Source organism: Sus scrofa, chromosome 5 (assembly GCF_054392235.1).
Source record: "Sus scrofa isolate SSC_HxYL_T2T_F1_AM1 chromosome 5, Sscrofa_HxYL_maternal_Yorkshire_Landrace_v2.0, whole genome shotgun sequence".
Classification (NCBI taxonomy): Eukaryota; Metazoa; Chordata; class Mammalia; order Artiodactyla; family Suidae; genus Sus; species Sus scrofa.
Genome location: NC_139387.1, coordinates 58,078,924 through 58,099,346, shown reverse-complemented (window position 1 = coordinate 58,099,346; position 20,423 = coordinate 58,078,924). Strand labels below are relative to the sequence as shown.

Here is a 20,423-nt window from a genome sequence, read left to right as displayed (position 1 = left end):
TCCAACTGGTCGTGTATCTAGTAAGGAGTGTCTGCTAAAGAAAACAGGAAAGTCCTCACTAAACATATGATTATTTGTAAAGGCATTAAGCTGGGAACAAACTGAAATAAATTCTACTGCTCTATATGGATGCGGATTTCATTCATTCAAACAATCAGTCATTCATTCAACAAACACTGCTGAGCGTTTCCTATGCTAACCGTTGGGGATAAATAGAGAGATCCGGAAGTCAAAGGCTTCACAGTTTGGGCTACAAGGAGAGTGTGAGTACAGGAACCTCTGCAACAGACCCTACTGTAACGCTGAACATGCTGTGGAGAATTCAGAGGGGGGCAGGAAGGCCTGTCTGCCAAGTTGACTCAGGGGAAGATTGCTCACTCGAGATGAATCTTTAAGGATGAACAGGATTTTGCCAGGCAGAGAAAGCAGCATAAACAGAGGCACAGAAGGATGCTGAGAGTCCGTGCGGTCTTTACAATCAAACGAATGCTCCGGGTGAGTCTGCCTAGAACTTAGGAGGCACTAAAGGGACTAGTGGCTCATGCCCAACCAGACAGCATGTGACTTTCTTTCTGCAGACACTGAACTGGACTGCAAAGAAAATGTTCCATGTACCTGAATGTTCCCTGAAGTGCTATTTATAGTACCCAGGAATATCAAAACCCAGCTATAGCCCCTGGAAGTGAAATGTGACATTTGGTTTCTTCCAGCTGGGTCAGCAAGAACCACCAGGCACAGCATTTCCTGTCTGCTGAAGCCAGGCACAGAGGTTTGGTGTTCTCTGGGGGAAGACCTTGCAACTACATGCCTGGGACATGACATAACTGATATTGAGTCACCCATCTGCATGAATCTGAAGCACACAGTGGATAATCCCAAAAGAAAGAATGGCTGCATGAATATATATATGCATAGGCATAAAGTAATTAAACCAGAAAAAAAAAAGAAATTTCAGGGGTGTGTGTGATCGCTGGTAGCTGAGATGCACTGACTATAGCACAAGAAAAGAATTTCACTTCCCTGATTTCTAGTTTGTAAAAGGAACAGCCAGAGCTGTGACAATACAGTTGATGAAGATACATTTACAGTACTGAAATCGTGAGTCTAAGCATTTGCCAGCAGATGGGAAAGACGTCCCTACATAACTAAGACGGAGACCGTCCAGCAAATTCTAGGGCAGGATACAGAGAGGAGGGTCAGGCAAAGGCCAGCCCTCCAACATGCCCAGTGTGCTCCCAGATGATGCATGGCATTTTTTTCGGCCACTCTGAGAGGAGGATTTGAAATCAATGCAAGAAATGCGCAGGACAGATCTGTAATTTGTTAATGCAGATGTAAGTACGTATGCTCAAATTAGCTATTCCTTCATTCCACAAAGATTTATCAAGTGCCTTTGATATTCCAGGCACTGTCCTGGGTGACACGGGCATAAACAATAATCCCTCTCCCCAAGGAGCTTACATTCTAGCAGGGAAATGTATGCTAAATAAAGACAAATGAGTAAAATAAAATATCACACAGTGACATGGATGCCAGAGAGAAACAAATCAATGGCATGAGAGGATCAGGAAATACTTTTGAAGAGGACTTGCCATTTAAACTGGGTGGAGATGAGACATGTAAGCCAATTCCTGAAGAAAAGCGGGTAGTGAGCCTTACAGATCTCTGTGGGACCTGCCAGGGAAGACCTGGCGGGGGAAACACTCCTGGGGTATGAAGGGAAGAGGAAGGAGCCCACTGTGTCTGGAGACACAGTCAGCAAAGGACAGAGAAGGAAAAGAGGAAATTAGAGAGTTATCTGGCGGGGAAGCTGGGGAACAGATTCTGTAGGGTCTTGGAGGGATTGGAAAGACTGGGTTTTATTCTGAGATGAGAATCAAGTGAAGGTAGGGTAAGCAAATGAGTGACATTGTGCCATATCCTGGAACCAACATTCTGCTGCTGTGTGAACAGGTTGTAAGATGTTATGTGCAGAAAGAGCTCAGTTATGAGTCTCCTGTAATAACAGACTACCTAGAGCTTTCAGTGGCCTGGGCTGGAGTTGAAACTGACAGCACTAATGGCCTGAACCCAGCCAGCACACAGATTGGAACTTGAACCCACCTGCCAAGACTTGAATCCAACCAAAGCCCAGACCGGGACTTGAACCCCCATGCAGGGACTCGAACCCAGTCTCAACCCAGATTGGAACTTGAACCCACAGTTTTAAATTAGAATCCCTCACCCGGTGTCTGGACTTGCTGAGGTCCAGCTTCTTTATGCCTCCGCGCAGAAGGAATTTAGCGAGAGGCAAAGCGATGGACAAGAACTAGATTTATGAAGATAGGACATTTGTGAGAGATGCGAGCAGGCAGGCAAGAAGGCTCTGCCGCCAGGATCCAGTGGGCTACAGTTTTATCATCCAAGGGGAATGGAGGTCAACAAAGACCACCTCCTCCTCTGTTTGAGTAGCAGCACCTCCTTAGTATTCCGTAAGGTGTGTATTCAAATCAGCAGAAGAGCAGGTCCTCAAACTCCTGCTCTTGATCTGAATCTGAATGCAGGCTTCATCCCATCTCCCACCCAACAGCTCCCACCTCTACCAGTCAAGCAAGCCTGCCTTGTTCGGAAGGCTTTCTTGAGCAATTATTAACTTACGGTGATCACCCAATGTCCCTTAGGTTTCCCTATCTATGATCCTTTATTGGGACTTCTACAGCTACCTGCGCCTACGCCATCCCTATCAGAGTGATAGCAGGGTGGGCGGTGGGGAGGGGGGGGGGGTGAGAAGTAAGCAGATTCTAGAGATGTTTTGGGGGAAGAGCTGACCGGATTTGCTGATGCAATGGAAATAGGATGAGAGAAATCCAGAACAATGCCAAGGTTCAGGGCTTGAACAACTGTAAAGATAAGACTTGCCATTTACTGAGACATGGAAGATGATAAAGAAGCAGGTTTTAGGGGGATGATTTGGAGTTCTTTTTTTTTTTTTTTTTTTTTTTTTTTTTTTGGCCATGCCCACGGCATGCAGAAGTCCTAGGCTTTGGGATCAAACCCAAACTACAGCAGTGACCATGAGCCACAGCAGTGACAATGCTGGGTCCTTAACTGCTAGGCCACTAGGGAACTCCTGGAGTTCAGTTTTAAATATGTCAGGTGTGAGAGCCCCATTTGACATTTAAGTGGTGATGCCAAGTAGGCAACTGAATATATGAAATATATGAGAATACAGTCAGGGAACTGATTTTTCATGGAGATAGAAAGGTGAGGCTGATCGGCATACAGCAGGCACTTAAAGTTAGGGGACTGGCTGGTGAGTGCAGACAGGAAAGAGAAGAGGTCTAAGACCTAAATCCTGGGACACTCCAACAAGAAGTCAGGACACTGAGGAGAAATCCATAAAGGAGACTAAGAAGGAGTGGCCAATGGCATAGGAAACAAAATGGGAAAGTAAGGTGTCCTGGAAGCCAAGGATTAAAAAAAAAAAAAAAAAAAAAAAAAAAAACTCAAGATACTCAAGAAGGAAGGTGGGAAAAATGCAGCAAATGCTATTGATAGATTTGGTATGATAACAGCTGAAAACTGCCACTGATTTTGCAACATGGAAATCTGATTCAGGAGTGAGGGTGGAAGCTGGATCTGAGTTCAGGGAGCTATACATGGATATCTGCATATCTATTTGTAAACACTCATGTTAAAATTGTGGGCTCACTCATGCTCAACTAATATTTTGTTTGCTTTGTAAAAGCCAACATAACCTCTCCCTTGTTGTTAAAGAAAAGTTCCTGGGCCAGATCAATGGGTGATCCCACTTTTCTAAGCAAGAATCTGGGCATGGAACAAGCAGAGCCGGGGAGTGGCAGCAGGGACAGCAGCATGTACTCACAGACCAAGTACTACCTCCTAACTTTCAGATGTGAGACTCCTCGGCATCCACTTCTGGTCTCTAAAGAGGGACCATGCTGTGCAGGATTATATGAGATTACATGAGATGATGTATGTAAAACATCTCACCAAGACACTAGCAGGTTGGTCCACCTGCCTTCCTTCCCTTCTTTCATCTCTCTCCTCCTTCTACCAGAGTCCACTGACTTGCTCAAGTCACACAATACTCAGATTCCTTGAGTATGGGGGGAAACGGTAAAATAGGAATTTATCAAACTCCATCATAATTGGAATAATTGTATTAGCAAGACATTTATCTACTATATCCGTGTATCAATACACTTATTAAAGTGTTTAAGCCCGCAAACAAAAGCTCATTTGAGGGAAAGCCATTTATGAGTTTTTGCTGCTCATGCTGGCTTGCTTTGTCTTCATCTGGTCAATGGCTGGCTCTCAAACATGCAATTTCATCTTAATAACTATTTCTCCAGTGCCTGAGTACACTCTTCCGGGCATTGGTAAAATGTCAGTGAGCTAAAGAACTCATCAAAGTTTTACAGAGGAAAAACTTGAGCAAATACTGTGGATTTTTTAACTAATTAAGATAATACTATCATTGTTCTTTTTTATTTATTTTTTTTAATGGCCACATGCATGGCTTATGGAGTTCCATGGGGTTAAATCCAAGCTGCAGCTGCAACCTACACCACAGCTGTGACAATGCCCAATTCTTTAACCCACTGTGTTAGGCCAGGGATTGAACCCGAACCTCCACAGAGACCCAAGCAACTCCAGTCAAATTCTTAACCCGCTGTGCCACAGAGGAAACGCCTTATTACTTTAGTTTGGACACAGAATATCTCAACTTGGCGATAGTTGATGCTTACCAGAATGATGTCAAGGAGTATTTTCATGAAGGCACTACCTGCATCCCTTCTTTTCAAATGTATTTCCTTGCATCCATGTAAGAAAATATCTACTGAGTCTGAGACTACATAGTAATATATGAAAACAATCCTCCTGCCTAAAAATACAACACTCAATGAAAGGATGGATTAAGCAGATTAGGCTATAGTGATGAGCTCAAAGTATTGCTTGACCACCAATTCACCTTACAAATTTTTGTCCAAATGCTTTTCCACCTATCCCTGTTCCATCTGATAATGGCCATCATCTTAATGACTATGATGTATCAACCATCTGGATTCAGATTCTGGTTTGCTAGGTCCCTCAAATGTTCAGGGTCTCACTGGACATCAGGCAGGATAATAACCATCCCGTTGGCCTCCCAGTATGTTTAGAGAATTCAGATGAACTGAGATGTTGAACATCATCAGGAAACTCTAAAGTCTCATATAAATATATTAGCACATTATTCAACAGTTAAAAAAAAACCTAAATTCTCTGTGGAAAAATGATCATTATATTGCTAGACCACTGTTATATGTAGTTTATCTTTTTGTGAGATTCTTTTCATTTCAACGGCTTATATATAGATTTTGAACAAAATATTTTAGTCATTGGACCTCTGAGGATATATCTACTACTTCTATCAATCAATGAGTTTTTAAGAGCATGTTTACATATGCATCATTACAAATATCCTATCTTTTTTGCATGGCACTCTACAGGCAAACTAAGCACAAGTCAGATGATCAACAGTTTGTTCAATAAATTAATTATTTGATTGGCAGATTTCTGCTGAGCATCCAATGTGTTTTAAGCAGTGTCTGACCTAAAGTGGCATTTTCTTAATGTCATAATAAATACATAATTTATTTTTTAAATTTATTTTATTGATGTTTAGTTGGTTTACCATGTTGTCTTAATTATTGCTATATAGCAAAGTGATTCATGTTCTTTTCCATTATGGTTTATCACCGGATACCTGTGCCATACAGTAGGACCTTGTGGCTTATTCAGTCTATCTATAACAGCTTGTATCTGCTAATCCCAAACTCCATCCCTCCTCCACACCCCTCCTTTGGAAACAAGTCTGTTCTCTATGTCTGTGAGTCTATTTCTGTTTCATAGATAAGTTCATTTGTGTCATATTTTAGATTTCGCATATAAATGATATCATACGATACTTGTCTTTCTCTAACTTACTTCACTTAGTATGATAATCTCTATGTCCATCTATGTTGCTGCCAATGGCATTATTTCATTCTTCTTTAAGACTGGGTAGTATTCCACTTTATACATGTACCACATCTTCTCTATCTATTCATCAACTGATGGATATTTAGGTTGTTTTCATGGCTTGGCTACTGTGAATAGTGCTGCTATGAATATAGGGTACATGTATCTCTTTGAATTATAGTTTTGTGCAGATTTATGCCCAGGAGTGGGACTGTTCAAGCACATCATAGTTCTATTTTTTAGTTTTTTGAGGGACCTCCATACTGTTTTCCATAGTGGCTGCACCAATTTACATGCCCACAATAGTGTAGGAGGGTTCCCTTTTCTCCATACCCTCTCCAGGATTTGTCATTTGTAGAATTTAATGATGGCCATTCTAACCAGTTTGAGGTGATCACTCATTGTAGTTTTAACTTCCATTTCTCTAGTAATTGGCATGTTGAGGATCTTTTCATGTGCCTGCTGGCCATCTGTATGTCTTCCTTGGAGAAATGTCTATTTAGGTCTTTTGCCATAATGGATATATAGTTTAAGCTCCAAACTTCAAGAATAAACACAACCCTCACCACTCTCAAAATATGAGCAATTAATGAAGCCATTCAGAATCTTTCTTCTGAGACACACTTATCCTTTTCATAGTCCACAGCCTACACTGCTTGTGCCTTTTCTTAAATGGCCCTGACGCCTGATGTCCCTTTTCATTCAACAGCTGTTTGTTGAGCCCTGTTAGGGACCAGGAGCTGTGAGGGGTGCTGGACATGTACTGGTGAACAAAATAGACACACACCCTGCTCAGGAAGCTTATTCTAATGGGAAAAACTGTTTAACAAATATGATAGGAAAGCACAGAGTGCTACAAGATTAGGAAGAATCTCTCTGAGCAACTGACAATGAGACCTGAGATCTCAAGTTTTTAGGCATAAGAAAAGTTGTTGCGGAAGTTCCCTTGTGGCCCAGTGGGTTAAGGATCTGGCACTGCCACCACAGCTGTGGTGTGGATTTGATCTCTTCCATAAGCTGTGAGTATGACCAAAAAAGGAAAAGAAAAAAGAAAAGTAGTTGAGATTCTGGTGTACTAGATAATCTTAAGGTTGAAAAAGATAAAAAACAAAAATTAGAGTCTTTGATTGTCTCATGGCATGAATGAAAATAGTTGTTACAGGCTAGAAGATGTTTTCAGAAACTAATTAACAAATGCCAGGAGTTCCCATTGTGGCCTAGCAGGTTACAAACCCCACTAGTATCCATGAGGATGGGGGTTTGATCCCTGGCCTGGCTCAGTGGGTTAAGGATCCAGACATTGCTGTGAGCTGTGGTGTAGGCTGCAGATGAAGCTCAAATCCTGCATTGCTGTGGCTGTGGCATAGGCCGGCAGCTGCAACTCTGATTCAGCTCCTAGCCTGGCAACTTCCAAATGCCATAGGTACAGCCCTAAAAAGCAAAAAGTAAAACAAAACAAAACAAAAAAAAACAACAACAACAAAAAAACTATAAATGCCAACTGTGAAAATAAAATATTCCTGGCTAAGTATGACTTTTGAAGAAGGCTTTTCAAAACCAAAGAGCTTAAACCCTGTTTTTTGTGCCTTGTGTCAATAGTTCCAGAGCATCCCAGAATGGATTTTATAATTCAGTGAATGAAGCTTTATTTACTAAGTCACTTCCAAAGCCAGATGCCTCATTTCTTCCTGCTCTTCATTGAAAATCCAACCAAGTCAGCAAAGTAGAAGAGCCCGTGACCTCAGTCACCTACTCATCTTCCATCTCACAGACATGACTGAATGTCTTGAATGATAATTACACAACTTGTAGAAGCAACTGAATTAACCGCCATCAATCTCCAACTCTTAGAGTTTGAGCTAGCCTTGAAGGGAGGGGAAGAAGTAGGAAGTGCATGGGGGAAAAGAAACATGTAAATGATTTAGTAGAAAAAGAACTGGATTGCATAATGCTGTTATAACTATTTCCTCAGGAATATACAACATTTTAGTAAGAGCACTTTTGATTGCAAATTAAGTTACAACAATCTTGGAGAAAAAGAGTATTTATTGTTTTTTTGGGTTGTTGGTTTTTTTTGTTTTTTGTCTTTTTGCCTTTTTTAGGACCGCTCCCAAGGCATATGGAGTTTCCCAGGCTAGGGGTCTAATTGGAGCTGTAGCTGCTGGCCTACGCTAGAGCCACAGCAACACAGGATCTGAGCTGCGTCTGCAACCTACACCACAGCTCATGGCAATGCTGGATCCCCAACCCACTGAGTGAGGCCAGGGATCAAACCCACAACCTCATGGTTCCTAGTCGGATTCGTTAACCACTGAGCCACGACGGGAACGCCCAAGAGTATTGTTTAGGCATGGATACAAAGTAAAAATTTAGCATCATGCATTGACATAAAATCAGAATCAAAGAATAAAAATGCTCTACAGGAAATTCCCCTTGTGGCTCAGCAGGTTAAGAACCCAACATAGCGTCTGTGAGGATGTGGGTTCCACCCCTGGCCTTGCTCAGTGGGTTAAGGAGCCAGCATTGCTGCAAGCTGTGGCATGATTCCGGTGTTGCAGTGGCTGTGGCATTGGCTGGAAGCTGCAGTTCCGATTCGACCCCTAGACCAGGAACTTCAGTACACTGCAGGTGCAGCCATAAAAAGAAAAAGAAAAAAAAAAGTCTACTACTACTACTAGAGATTAGGCTGTAATGTCCCTACATCCAAGTTATAAAAATAACTAAACTTATTAGTAACTGCAAACTATTACATTTAGAATGGATAAGCAATGAGGTCTTACTGTAGAGCACAGGGAACTATATCCAATCTCTTGGGGTAGAACATGATGAAAGATAATATGAGAAAAAAAAATACTCACACACGTCTACAAAGTAAAACTTAGCATCATGCCTTGACATAAAATAAGAAGCAAAGAATAAAAATGTTCCACAAATAGTTCCCTGTAGTTCTATATATGTATGACTGGGTCACTTTGTTGTATAGTAGAAATTGGCACAACACTGTAAATCAACAATAATTTTTTTTAAAAAAGTAAAACAAAAAACAAAACAAAACAAAACAAAACAAAAAAGCAATCTAACCTTACATCTAGGCTTCATGGGAGCACCAGGAAGCCAAAAAGTTTGAAATCCCGGAAGTGACTCCTTGGATTCTATCCACAGTGGAGCTCTACTAGAAACAACTAAACTATATGAGAGGATGCTCTGAAGTGTCCAGAATTAGGAGAACTGAGTACCAGAGGGAATCGGATTAAGCAGACTAGTGGCCAATTAAACAACTTTAATATCAAGAATTTAAGCAACAAACTCATATTTTTAAAAGCTCTTTTGTTTTTTTTTGTTTTTTTTTTTTTTTTTTTGCAGATGGCAACAAAAGACTCCACTGTTTTAAGTTTAACACAGGGTATATCAGATTATTATAACACTCAGTATACTTCACTGATTCAATATAAGCTTCTCAGAAACATAGCATGATTTTTGCACCTACCTTGCTCTATATTCTCCTTCCTCTAGCTTTTTCTACCACTCTGATCTTCCTCTAACTGTAACCTACTTTCCTTGCCTCATTGCTTTTATTGCTTTTATACTTGAGGGGCAGGGGGAAAATGCCATAAATATTTTTGAATAAACAATTGTTTCCTAAACTAAAAAAAAAAAAATGAGGTCGTCAAGCTAAGCTTTGCTGATTTTGTTACACATGTAAGTTTACGCTGACACTTTTATGTTAATACTTTTAGCTAGAAGAGTTGGCACTTCTATTTTCACCCTTCACAATTCAAAGGAAAACTCTTTGTTTTGCTCTGTTACTCCCTCCCAATTCCTCTTTGATAAGAAGGAGGAGTAAGTCTTCCTTCTCATGCAGTTGTGTTTTCAAGCTAGAATAACGTCCAAGCCCTTCAGTATTTCGAACACTGTCAAGTGCCATGATTAAGAAGAGGAATCAATGTTGGTGTTAGATGTGGGTCTCAAGTCCTAATAGAAAAGCAGGGACTTTGATCTGCAGCCCTTCAGAGAGGCCTGAAAGGCTGTCACTGCCGCTGCTATTAGTCACCATGTCAAAACATATGCTTGCCCTTATTGAGGAAAATATCAAGTTTTTGTCCATAAGAACATGAACTCATACATCTAATTGCAGTCCAACCCTTCATGTCTGTGTACCCTTACCCACGTATTCACATGGACTCCCACACATAATTATGCTTCACCCACACAGATAATTTAATTTCTCACCCATATGTTAATTATATCCTCAACCTAGGCACCTAAATACACCCCCTGCCTCACATCTAATTACAACCCCCCTCTTATGAATGTAATTATACCACTCAGCTACCCATCTAATTATGCCCTCCTTGACGTACTTAATTGCTCTGCCCTGCTCAAGGACCTAATTACATTCTAACCAATGCATCAATTAAGCCCCCAACCCTCCAACCATATTCTTCAGAGGCACATCTCTTTATCTCTGCACCCTACTTTATCACTTCAACTAGGGATTGGCATCTTCCCACAAGCAAATTCCTAGTAAGCATGGCACCCAGCTAAACAGGCAAAATAATGACAAAATGCAGCTGAGTCAAAAACAGCGTTGCTCTTCCAGTAAATGAGCCTTTTCCAGCATTTGCTTTTGCAGTTATTTAACTAGCCCCTTGGAAGTCCAAATGAAAATTTCAGCTGTTTTCTTACTTTGCATGTGTAAGCATTTTTATGATGAAAAGATCTAGTAATTAGTTAATTTATTTCAGAGACAAGTGCTTCTCATTACAGATATTTAATTATTGAACGCTTTAAAAATCATTACCCAAAATTTTGCCTGGGGATATATATTTATAAATACTAATTATATAATATTTGCACATCCCTACCATTCAAAGAAGGTTAACTGTTCTTCAATTATACAAAAAAAAAAAATTGCCAGAAAGCTGTTACTAAGATTTGTATTCCCCTTTCCACTAATAAAATTGTCATTTCAAAAAGATAAGTTCAATATTAATAGTCTTTTTACACAGGATGCATCTCTGGAAAATGAAAGATATGATTACTTATATATTGTTTCCCTATCCAACTTTTTGACTCAATCCATTATCAAAAAAAAAAAAAAAAAAAAAGGAATACTTAAGCCTTCCAAGGACTAGAATGTATTTTTCACAAATCTGCTATTCTGGATATAACTTCTGGAAGCCAGCTATAAAACATCAGATCAGATGACCATTCGGTAGATTTACTGGACATTTCATACTCAATACCTGGTTAACTGAAGTCCGTTACTGATGTTCTCTGACCCATGGATGCTAAAGCTGTAAGGAAGGCTATTGCGTGTACTTTAGGTCAGAGGTTGGCCATATTTCCGAAGTTCTCAAAAACTGGGGGGATTTTTTCACAGTGGAATGGAAAGGAAATATGAAGGGAATGTACATGATAGCAGGAATGAGGCCTCATGCCCTGGCAAGACTTTGTCTTCTCCAGTTCCAAGGTGGAAATACCACTGAAAGCCTTTTTTCTTTTCTTTCTTTTTTTTTTTTTCTGCAAAAACAGGAAGTGCCTCTTCCTGTTGATGCGCACTGCCCCAGAGCCTGCCTGCATCCCAGTCCTGGCTTAAGTTTTTTTGCTGATCACTGGCAAGTTATTTAACCTTACTGCCTCATAGGTAATACTGGTACCCATCTTGTACAGTTGTTTTGAGGATTCAGTGAGTTCAGTGAGTTCTGTCTGGCCCAAGGTAAGTGATCAATAACTGTTACTTTTATTTTTGATGGACCCAGATTTTCTCAGCAACTCAGCCTAGAAATCTTGGAGTCATGTTTACTCACCTTACAATATCACCTTAACATCTACCTTTTCAGAGACTCATCTATGCTTTTTCTCTTTCCATCCTCACTGTAAATATTTTTACAATGGCTGATTACTTCTCATCAGCTTCTAGTTCCTGTCCATCATCCAGCCTTCATGCTCATATACTAGGTACTCCTCTAAGACAATGGTGATGGCATCACAGCTATTTGCAGTATGTTCAAGCACATAAAATAATGCTCATTAACTATCAATTATCAATTGATGTTACCATTTGAAAGATCAATTATCAATAAATATCAACTATCCTTCAATAAACCTTTAAACAAACAAAGGCTAGTGCCTATCACTCCCCTACAAAAAAAGAGTACAAAATGAACCCCTCTTTGCTCCTTGTCTACAAAAAATTGAGATCTTCATTGAGACACTCAGGACCCATCAACAACCCAAACTCCCTGCACATCCTTTTCTCAAACCACATCCTCTGTATGCACACACCCAGTATTCTCTCCACACCATTTTATTTACCACTGTCTCTTCCGAAACAGCCCAAATTTCTTGTCTCCCTGCACTGTTGTCGAGTTGCTACAGTGTCCCTTTCCTTCCTCCACCACTCCCCTACTCTATTATCCACAAAACAAATTATTTTTCACCCTTAAGATTTATAAAGTGCCTGCAGGTATTGTGTCCCATAAGATCCCCTACAAGTTCAAGGCAACGCTCAAAAATTGAAGCAGATCAGAGTAACATTAGAATTCATTTATGTTCAATGAGTCATGAGAATTAGCTATTAAAGCTGTGCACGGTGGCTTGTAAATATATGTGGAATTGAATCAAATCATTTCTTCAACACTTCAGAGACTTTTAAACTTATTACTGTTGATGTCATTATTTTGCTTGTTTAGAAATGCAAGTCTCTTGTTTTTCAAACAGGATTGTATACAGAAAAACCCCATAAAAAGAAACAAAAACAGGAGTTCCTGTTGTGGCGCAGTGGTTAGCGAATCCGACTAGGAACCATGAGGTTGTGGGTTCGATCCCTGCCCTTGCTCAGTGGGTTAGAGACCCGGCATTGCCGTGAGCTGTGGTGTAGGTTGCAGATGCGGCTCGGATCTGGCATTGCTGTGGCTCTGCCGTAGGCCAGCAGCTACAGTTCCGATTAGACCCCTAGCCTGGAAACCTCTATGTGCCACAGGTGCGGCTCTAGAAAAGAAAAAAAAAAAAAAAAAAAAAAAAAGGCAAAAAGACCAAAAAAAAACCCAAAAAACAAAAACAGAAAAGCAAAAGAGGCTGTTTGAGGCCAAGGTGAGTGCCCTCCCCACCCAACCTCTTGGTCGCTATTATTTCTGAAAAGTGACACTAAGACAGCCGAAGGAATTCCATGGTACACTAAATGACTAATCTAATCATACTTTTTTTTTCCCCCAGAAATGAATAACAATAAATATCAAACACATTTCACTTAAGGACACCTGGCAAGTGTTTACTGAGTGCCGAACAACCATATACCAGTCGCTACACAGTGTGCTGGAGCAAATACCCTGAACTCCAGCTCAATGCTTATTCCACTAAAATGGACTAGGAATTAAGAAATCTCTTTTGTTTTCAACCATAATAGTGTGCAATTACTCAGTAATGCAGCAGACTGTTAAACTGTTAATCCAATTTAACTGGTTAAACACCTGAACTAGCAGGACTAGATCAATTGCCTGCTAATTAACTATTAACCTAATAATTAAGTTTTTAAAAAAGCAAACCCAGTATTGTCCCATATATAATGATTCCATTAAAATATAAAGAAATTAGGCAGAGAATATTCTCTTTGAGAATAACTGGCTCCTGCTCCTTCCCACCCCCACAACTTTATTAACAAGTACCTGTCTTCCTTTCTTGTGATAAAAAGTAAAAGAAGTTGTTTCCAGAACATCCTTTTCTTCCCAGCATTGCTCCTTTGATCATTTCCCAGGATACCCTCATGTAAACCTCTAACCTGCTGAAACTTATAGCCATTAAATTCCCCACTCACACCCCTACCTCTGCTTATTTCGCCCTACCTGCTAGGACCATCTTTTCCCCTTTTTGCTTAGTGTGACCCACATTTATCAAAATCACCCTGACATGCCTATTAAAGATGCATATTCTTGGTCCCACTTCAGCCCTCTTGAATCACAGTCTCTGAGTAGAACATGAAAAGCCGAAGTTATCCTACACAATTCATGTGCATAATAAAGTTTGTGACTCAGCAGAGCCTACCAACTCTCAAATACAACCTAAGATCTTCCTTCCTTAATACTTTCCCCAGAAGCCAATCACATCTTCTGGGGTCGTCATCCACAATCCTGCCCACTACCACCAAAAAACCTTCCAAAACTGACTGTCATTCCCTCCAACCAGACACTCTAGACACTTAGCATCTGGTACCGACTGGTAGCCTCCATTTTGTCTGGACACCCACCCTCCACAAAAGGAGAATAAGCCCCCCAAAAGTATAAAGCCTGTCTTATATAACTCTTCGTGTCCTCAGACATTATATAGTGACCACGATAAGTATGTAAATGTCTTCACTGATTGATTGATTTACCCAGGAATATAAGCAAATACATCTGCTAACTTTTTCAGACCACTGGTATAAAGTTAAGGATACAGACGTGAGCTAAAGAAAGGTCCAGCACACAGGAGATGTAAAATCAAATGCTACAGAATCCAGGCTGGGAACCCAAGCAGAGTGGAAGGGAGACAATGGAGAGCACGAAGGACTGTGGTGAATGGAAGACACTTGACCAAACCATAAAAGATCAGCAACGACTCCACACCCTGTGGTTGGGCATTGAGACCCAATGCCGCAAGATGTATTGATTTTTTTCTAAGTGATGCTAAAAATCCAGATTTTTATATGAAGTCTAGTTTTTAATGTTAGCAATAGAGTTCAAAGGACTTTTTAAAAAATGCTCAAATGCCTAGTAAAAGCCAAACAAAATATCCTCAAATATATCTAGGTCTTCTCCTCTAGAACTGAGACAGGAGCCTAGCAGACTTATAGTTATTAAAAGAATAGGAGGTTAGAGATGAGTATAAATCTTCAGTTATTCAGAATATAGGAAAATGCATGTCTTGAGGAAATTTTAGCCAATATACTTAATCCACTCTTTAGTAGATTTTATTTAATGTATTTGATTTTCATGAATATTTTAGACATTTTACTTAAAATGTAAGTTTTAGAAATTGAACTTATTTAAATAAATGTATCTATTATTTCCAATTTAAAATTGGAACACAGAATTTAAACAAAAATGTTATGTGTTCAATATATTTTTTTTTCTAAATAGAAGTATTTCAATTAAAGAAACTGCAGGGGAGTTCCTGTCATGGTGCAGCAGAAATAAATCTGACTAGGAACCATGAGGTTGTGGGTTCGATCCCTAGCCTTGCTCAGAGGATTAAGGATCTGGCATTGCCATGAGCTATGGTGTAGGTCGCAGACGCGGCTCGGATCCTGCGTTGCTGTGGCTCTGGCGTAGGCCGGCAGTTGTGGCTCCAATTAGACCCCTAGCCTGGGAACCTCCATGCGCTGAGAGTGCAGCCCTAAAAAGGCAAAAGACAAAAAAGAAAAGAAACCTGCAGGAGTTGTAAGCAGTTCATACTCTTTGCTTTATTTGTATATGAGCTCATTGGAGAGTCATAATTAGTAAATTGAAACATACTTGGAATGCCATCAAAGTATGTCTTTTTCCTTTGTATTCAGCCATCTTCACTTGCATCTACCCTTCACTGCTACCTTGTCTCTCTTGCAATTACAGCAGCCTTTCATGTGCTGTATAGTAGTTCCACGATGCCTTCATTTCCCATAGATACATAGGTTTCCGTTTTCTTGTTTGCGCTTACCAATAAGATTCTCAAGTAAATGAAGTTTTGTTGTTTTGTCATCAGAGGCTCTGATGGATAATTTGGCTCACATAACCCTTAATTTACTCAGTGAGAAAAAAAAAATGTGCATTGACAGGGTGATTTTCAAGGCTAGGATGATTTCAAGTGTACTAAACATAATGCCAACCCCAAAGCAGCACTGGCAACAGAGCATTGGCCAATTTAACTCTCAGCATGTCTCAAGTAAATTTTTCGGACAGAGAGAACAATAACATACACAGGCTTCACATTTATACACGTGACATGATATATCTAAATTACTTATCAGTCATCTTTTAAGTGTCAAGGTCATGGAAATGACTCAAAAGTCATGGAGGATATAATAGCTAAGCACACAAATGGCAGAGTTAGACATTCTGTCATTTACTAACTGTGTGACCTTGCAGATGGTTACTGAACCTGTCTAAACCTCAGTTTTCTCTTCTATAAAATGGGGGGGTTATAAAAGAAACCACCTTCCCAGAGGTATAAACCTCTAACCTGCTGAAATTTATAGCCATTAAATTCCCCACTCACACCCCTACCCCTGCTTATTTCGCCTTATTTAATGAGGTAATTATAAGAAGTGCCACTTAGAAATCCCTCAATAAATATCAGTAATTACTAACCTTAATGAACCACTAAGTTAAATAACCAACAACTTAGTTATTGGTTTGAGCTCTGCCCTGTTTTCTATCATTTTCCCATACTCACTTCCCCACACCTGCCCTCCTGTTTCCAAATGCTAGGCATCCCTCCACTATTGAGCTTACAACTTCCCTCAACCATCTGGTAATGTGATTTATCAAAATTCCTATGGCTTTCACAAACTAAAACATAAAATTCATGTTTCCTTCAGCCATTCTCTTTTTAAAGACATGACATTATAACATTTTATTGCCACTATTTTTATTAACATGATAACAGTCTGCCTGTCCTCCCCAAGGTTTCCCAGCCCTCACTTCACCCACCTCACACCTTAGAAATCCGTACCACCATTTATTTCCCTAAACTTAAGTGTTCATGTTCTAAATCCTTCCTTGCCTGTTTGTTCCTTATGGAAAAAGTTAGTAATGAAATGATAAAATGCCTTAAGAACTCAGTGTCTGTCATTCACTTTTAATTTTTGACCTGTTCCACGTTCTTCCCTCTGAATATTACAGAGCATTATGCTATGTGTTACAAAGCCTATTCCATGAAATGTGATTACAATCTGAAAAATAAATCTTGGAGGATTATTTAATTTATGGCCTTTACTAATTTCCAGAAAAGTCACAAAATTTTCAAGTGGAAGGATGATTGTCCTAAATGCTCACCCTACACACTAGACCAGTGTCTATAATCTGGCTGAAATCTTTTTCCTTGTTAGAGTTCCAAAGGGTTAAAAAATTATTGCTGTCTCTGGCAAGAGGTTGTTCAGGAGCTATATTGATTGGTTTGTTTCTTAAATATATTGGTTCCGCAGTGCTACAAAGACTAAAAAATGTTTCCCTCTAGCAGCTGAGCCAAGATAACTTGAAAACAAGCAGAGAAGCAGTATGTTAATTTAAGAGAGTGGTATTAGAATAGCCATCATTTCAAAATACAAATCCCACACATTCATTTTGTAGGAAAATTGAAGCGGGAGCATCGGATGGCTAGAGGATTGAAGAAAAGAGAGTATGATGGCCTCCCCACGGAGCCGAGAGCTTGGGGGTGGCAGCTCAGGGCAGGAAGGGGACCCAGGAGTCAGCCCTCTTCTAGCTCCATCACTCTTCTGCCACTTAGTTCTACATGGGCAAGAGGCAGAGACTGGCTGAGCTGGCATCTCTGACGGTGATTTTAAATCTTCAGAAAGAGCAGCAATTTCTCCACTGTGGTGTCTCAAAAGATTGATTTCACTGTAATACCTGAGACCCTGTATTGATAAAAAACCACATTAGGGGAAAAATAGCTGCAATAACACAAGGGGTTCACTGTCACCCTGTTTGACTGTCACCATAGGCTTCCTTTTCAGCCTTCAATCTGAGATGGTCATTCTGGGGTTTCCCCAACCACTGCTTCCAAGGTGGGACTTTTCCCCTCTACTCTCTGATAATGAGCTCCACGTTTCTTCATGTATAAACCAAACCGAGGTGGTAGTGGTCTACCAGGATTACAGTTGATTTGATACAGCAAAACCAAGTGGCTTCATTCATTCATTCATTCCACCAAAATTTACTGAACCTCTATCATGTCCCATCATTAGGCTATAACTAACTGAGGTAACTGTAAGTGAGAAGAACAACCTGAAACATACATGATAGCCTTTTCTCAAGGCTCTGTTCCCCTGGTTTGACTTCTGAAAGTGAAACACTTTTCATCCCTACAAAGATAAAAAGTTGCAGAATGGAGAATAACAATTGTCTTGGAGGTTTATAGGCACATCATAAACCCATGGGGACAGCTGCAAGAATAGGGGATTCCAGCACCAAGAAGTTTGCAACAACAACAACTCACACTCCTCCCCCTTTTAGTATAAAAGAAGCCTGGATGCTACTTTGGGTAAAGTGGTTCTTTGGGAGACTAGTTGGCCATCTTATGGGTCTGCTGGCTTTCCAAATAAAGTCACTCTTCCTTGCCCCACCATCTCGTCTCTTGATTGATTGGCCTGTCGTGTGGCGTGCAGTATGAGCTTGGACTCAACAACAATCCTACAGCTCCCTATGCTCCCAAATTAACACTCCCGTTGGGAGCTTCTGGCTCGAGAGAGAACCTTGAATCAAATACTTTAACAGTTGAATCTTAAGTGACAAACGAGAGGTACCTGGAAGAAGGCCCTCTGGAAAATCATACTCAAACAGGATCCAAGGCATTATCACAAGTGAACTGGATAAGAGTCTTCCAGGAAAAGGGACAGTGTCAGAAAACTCTATAGAAAGAGAAAATATAATGTTTATGAGGAGCTGAAAGGCTAGGAAGGTGAAGTGTAAAAGGTGAGAGGTAAGGCTGTCGAAACTTGTGCTGGAGCCTCACGCAGAGACCAGACCAAGTAGAGCCTTGTGGGCTCTAAAAAGTCTGTCTTATCCTGAAATCAATGGGAAGCTAATCAAGGATTTTAAGCAATGTGATGACACATCCAATATCTATTTTAAAACAATAACTCAGGCTGCAATGTGAAAATGGACTGGAGAGGAGGCCAAATTAAATACAAGAAGGCCTATAAGAGGCTATTGTAGAAACCTAGGCAAGGGGTCACTGCATCTGGAATAGGATGGCAGAGGCAATGGTGGAAAATAAGGAATAGAAATGAGAAAGAAGAAGGATATTCATGAACATCACAACGTCCTTCAGCTTTATCCAAGAGCAAATTCCGAGAGTAATGTGTTTTAAAAGTGATTAATTACAGCAAAACAAACAAAAACAAAATAACAATTACAGGTCCAGCACCAATACTGTGGCTCAACTTTAAACCTGTATGATTGAGTTCATCTCAAGACTAGGATGAAATTCTGAGCACAGAGGGTAATCATGGACATACCATCCCCCACTTGGTGAGTCATCACTGACACACATACCCTTTCCTTCTCCCAGGGCTGTTGACTGCATGGGACTGATCCTGGGTCCTTCCAGCCCAGGCAGCACCTCCTTCCAAAAGAATGTGGCTGCTGCCATGCAGTTTCAAAGGCTTTGGAAGAATAGTTATCCATTCTATCATTCATTCATCTTGTTTTCATGTACCACCTGCTATGCTATGTGCCAGGGCCTATCTAGATGCTGTCCTCAAGGAGATCACAGTCTGGTGAGCAGAAAGCATGTGAACTAATCACTGCTATTCAAGAGAATAGTAACAGAGATCTGTACAAACTGGGGTGGCGAAGAAAAAAGTTTGTTTTTTTTTTGAAATAGCATTGATTTACAATGTTGTATTAATTTCTGATATATGGCAAAGTGATTCAGTTCTACATATATATACATTCTTTTTTCATATTATTGTCCATTATGGTTCATCAGAGGATATTGAATATAGTTCCCTGTGCTATACAGTAGAACCTTATGTATCCATTCTATACAATAATGGTATGTATCTGCTAACTCCAAACTCCCACTCCATCCCTCTCCCACCCCCTTGGCATGTCCCTCTTAGGGACAAGAGGGACAAGATCACCCTCTTAGTGCTCAGCACTTCATCCTAGTCTTGAGATGAAAAATAGAGTCTTACTTTGTAAATAAGTTCATTTGTTTTTTTTTTAGATTCTCCATATAAGTGATATAATATTTGTCTTTCTCTCTCTGACTTACTTCACTTAGTAAAAGAATCTCTGTTTCCATCCATGTTGCTGCAAATGGTATTATTCCGTTCTTTTTTATTGCTGAGTAATATTTCATTGCATATATGTACCACATCTTCTTTATTCCTCTGTTCATGTGCATTTAGGTTGTTTCCATGTCTTGGTTATTGCGAATAGTGCTGCTATAAACATAGGGGTGCATATATCTTTTTGAATTCAATTTTTCCAGACATATGCCCAGGAATGGGACTGTAGACAACGTGATAACTCTCTTTCTAGATTTTTTTGAGGAATCTCCATACTGTCTCCCATAATGGCTCCACCAACTTACAGTGCCACCAACAGTGTAGGAGGATAAGAGAACAGATTTTTTTCTTTCTTTCTTTATTTGTCTTTTTAGGTCCAGACCCATAGCATATGGAAGTTCCCAGGCTAGGGGTGGAAACAGAGCTATAGCCACCAGCCTACACCACA

General features: G+C 40.1%; 1 protein-coding gene across 5 annotated transcripts in view; it reads right to left on the bottom strand.

Moving 5' to 3' along the window:
• The window catches only part of ST8SIA1 (ST8 alpha-N-acetyl-neuraminide alpha-2,8-sialyltransferase 1), a 151,506-nt gene that overhangs the window by 70,491 nt on the left and 60,592 nt on the right, over positions 1-20,423 (bottom strand). The window lies entirely within an intron of this gene.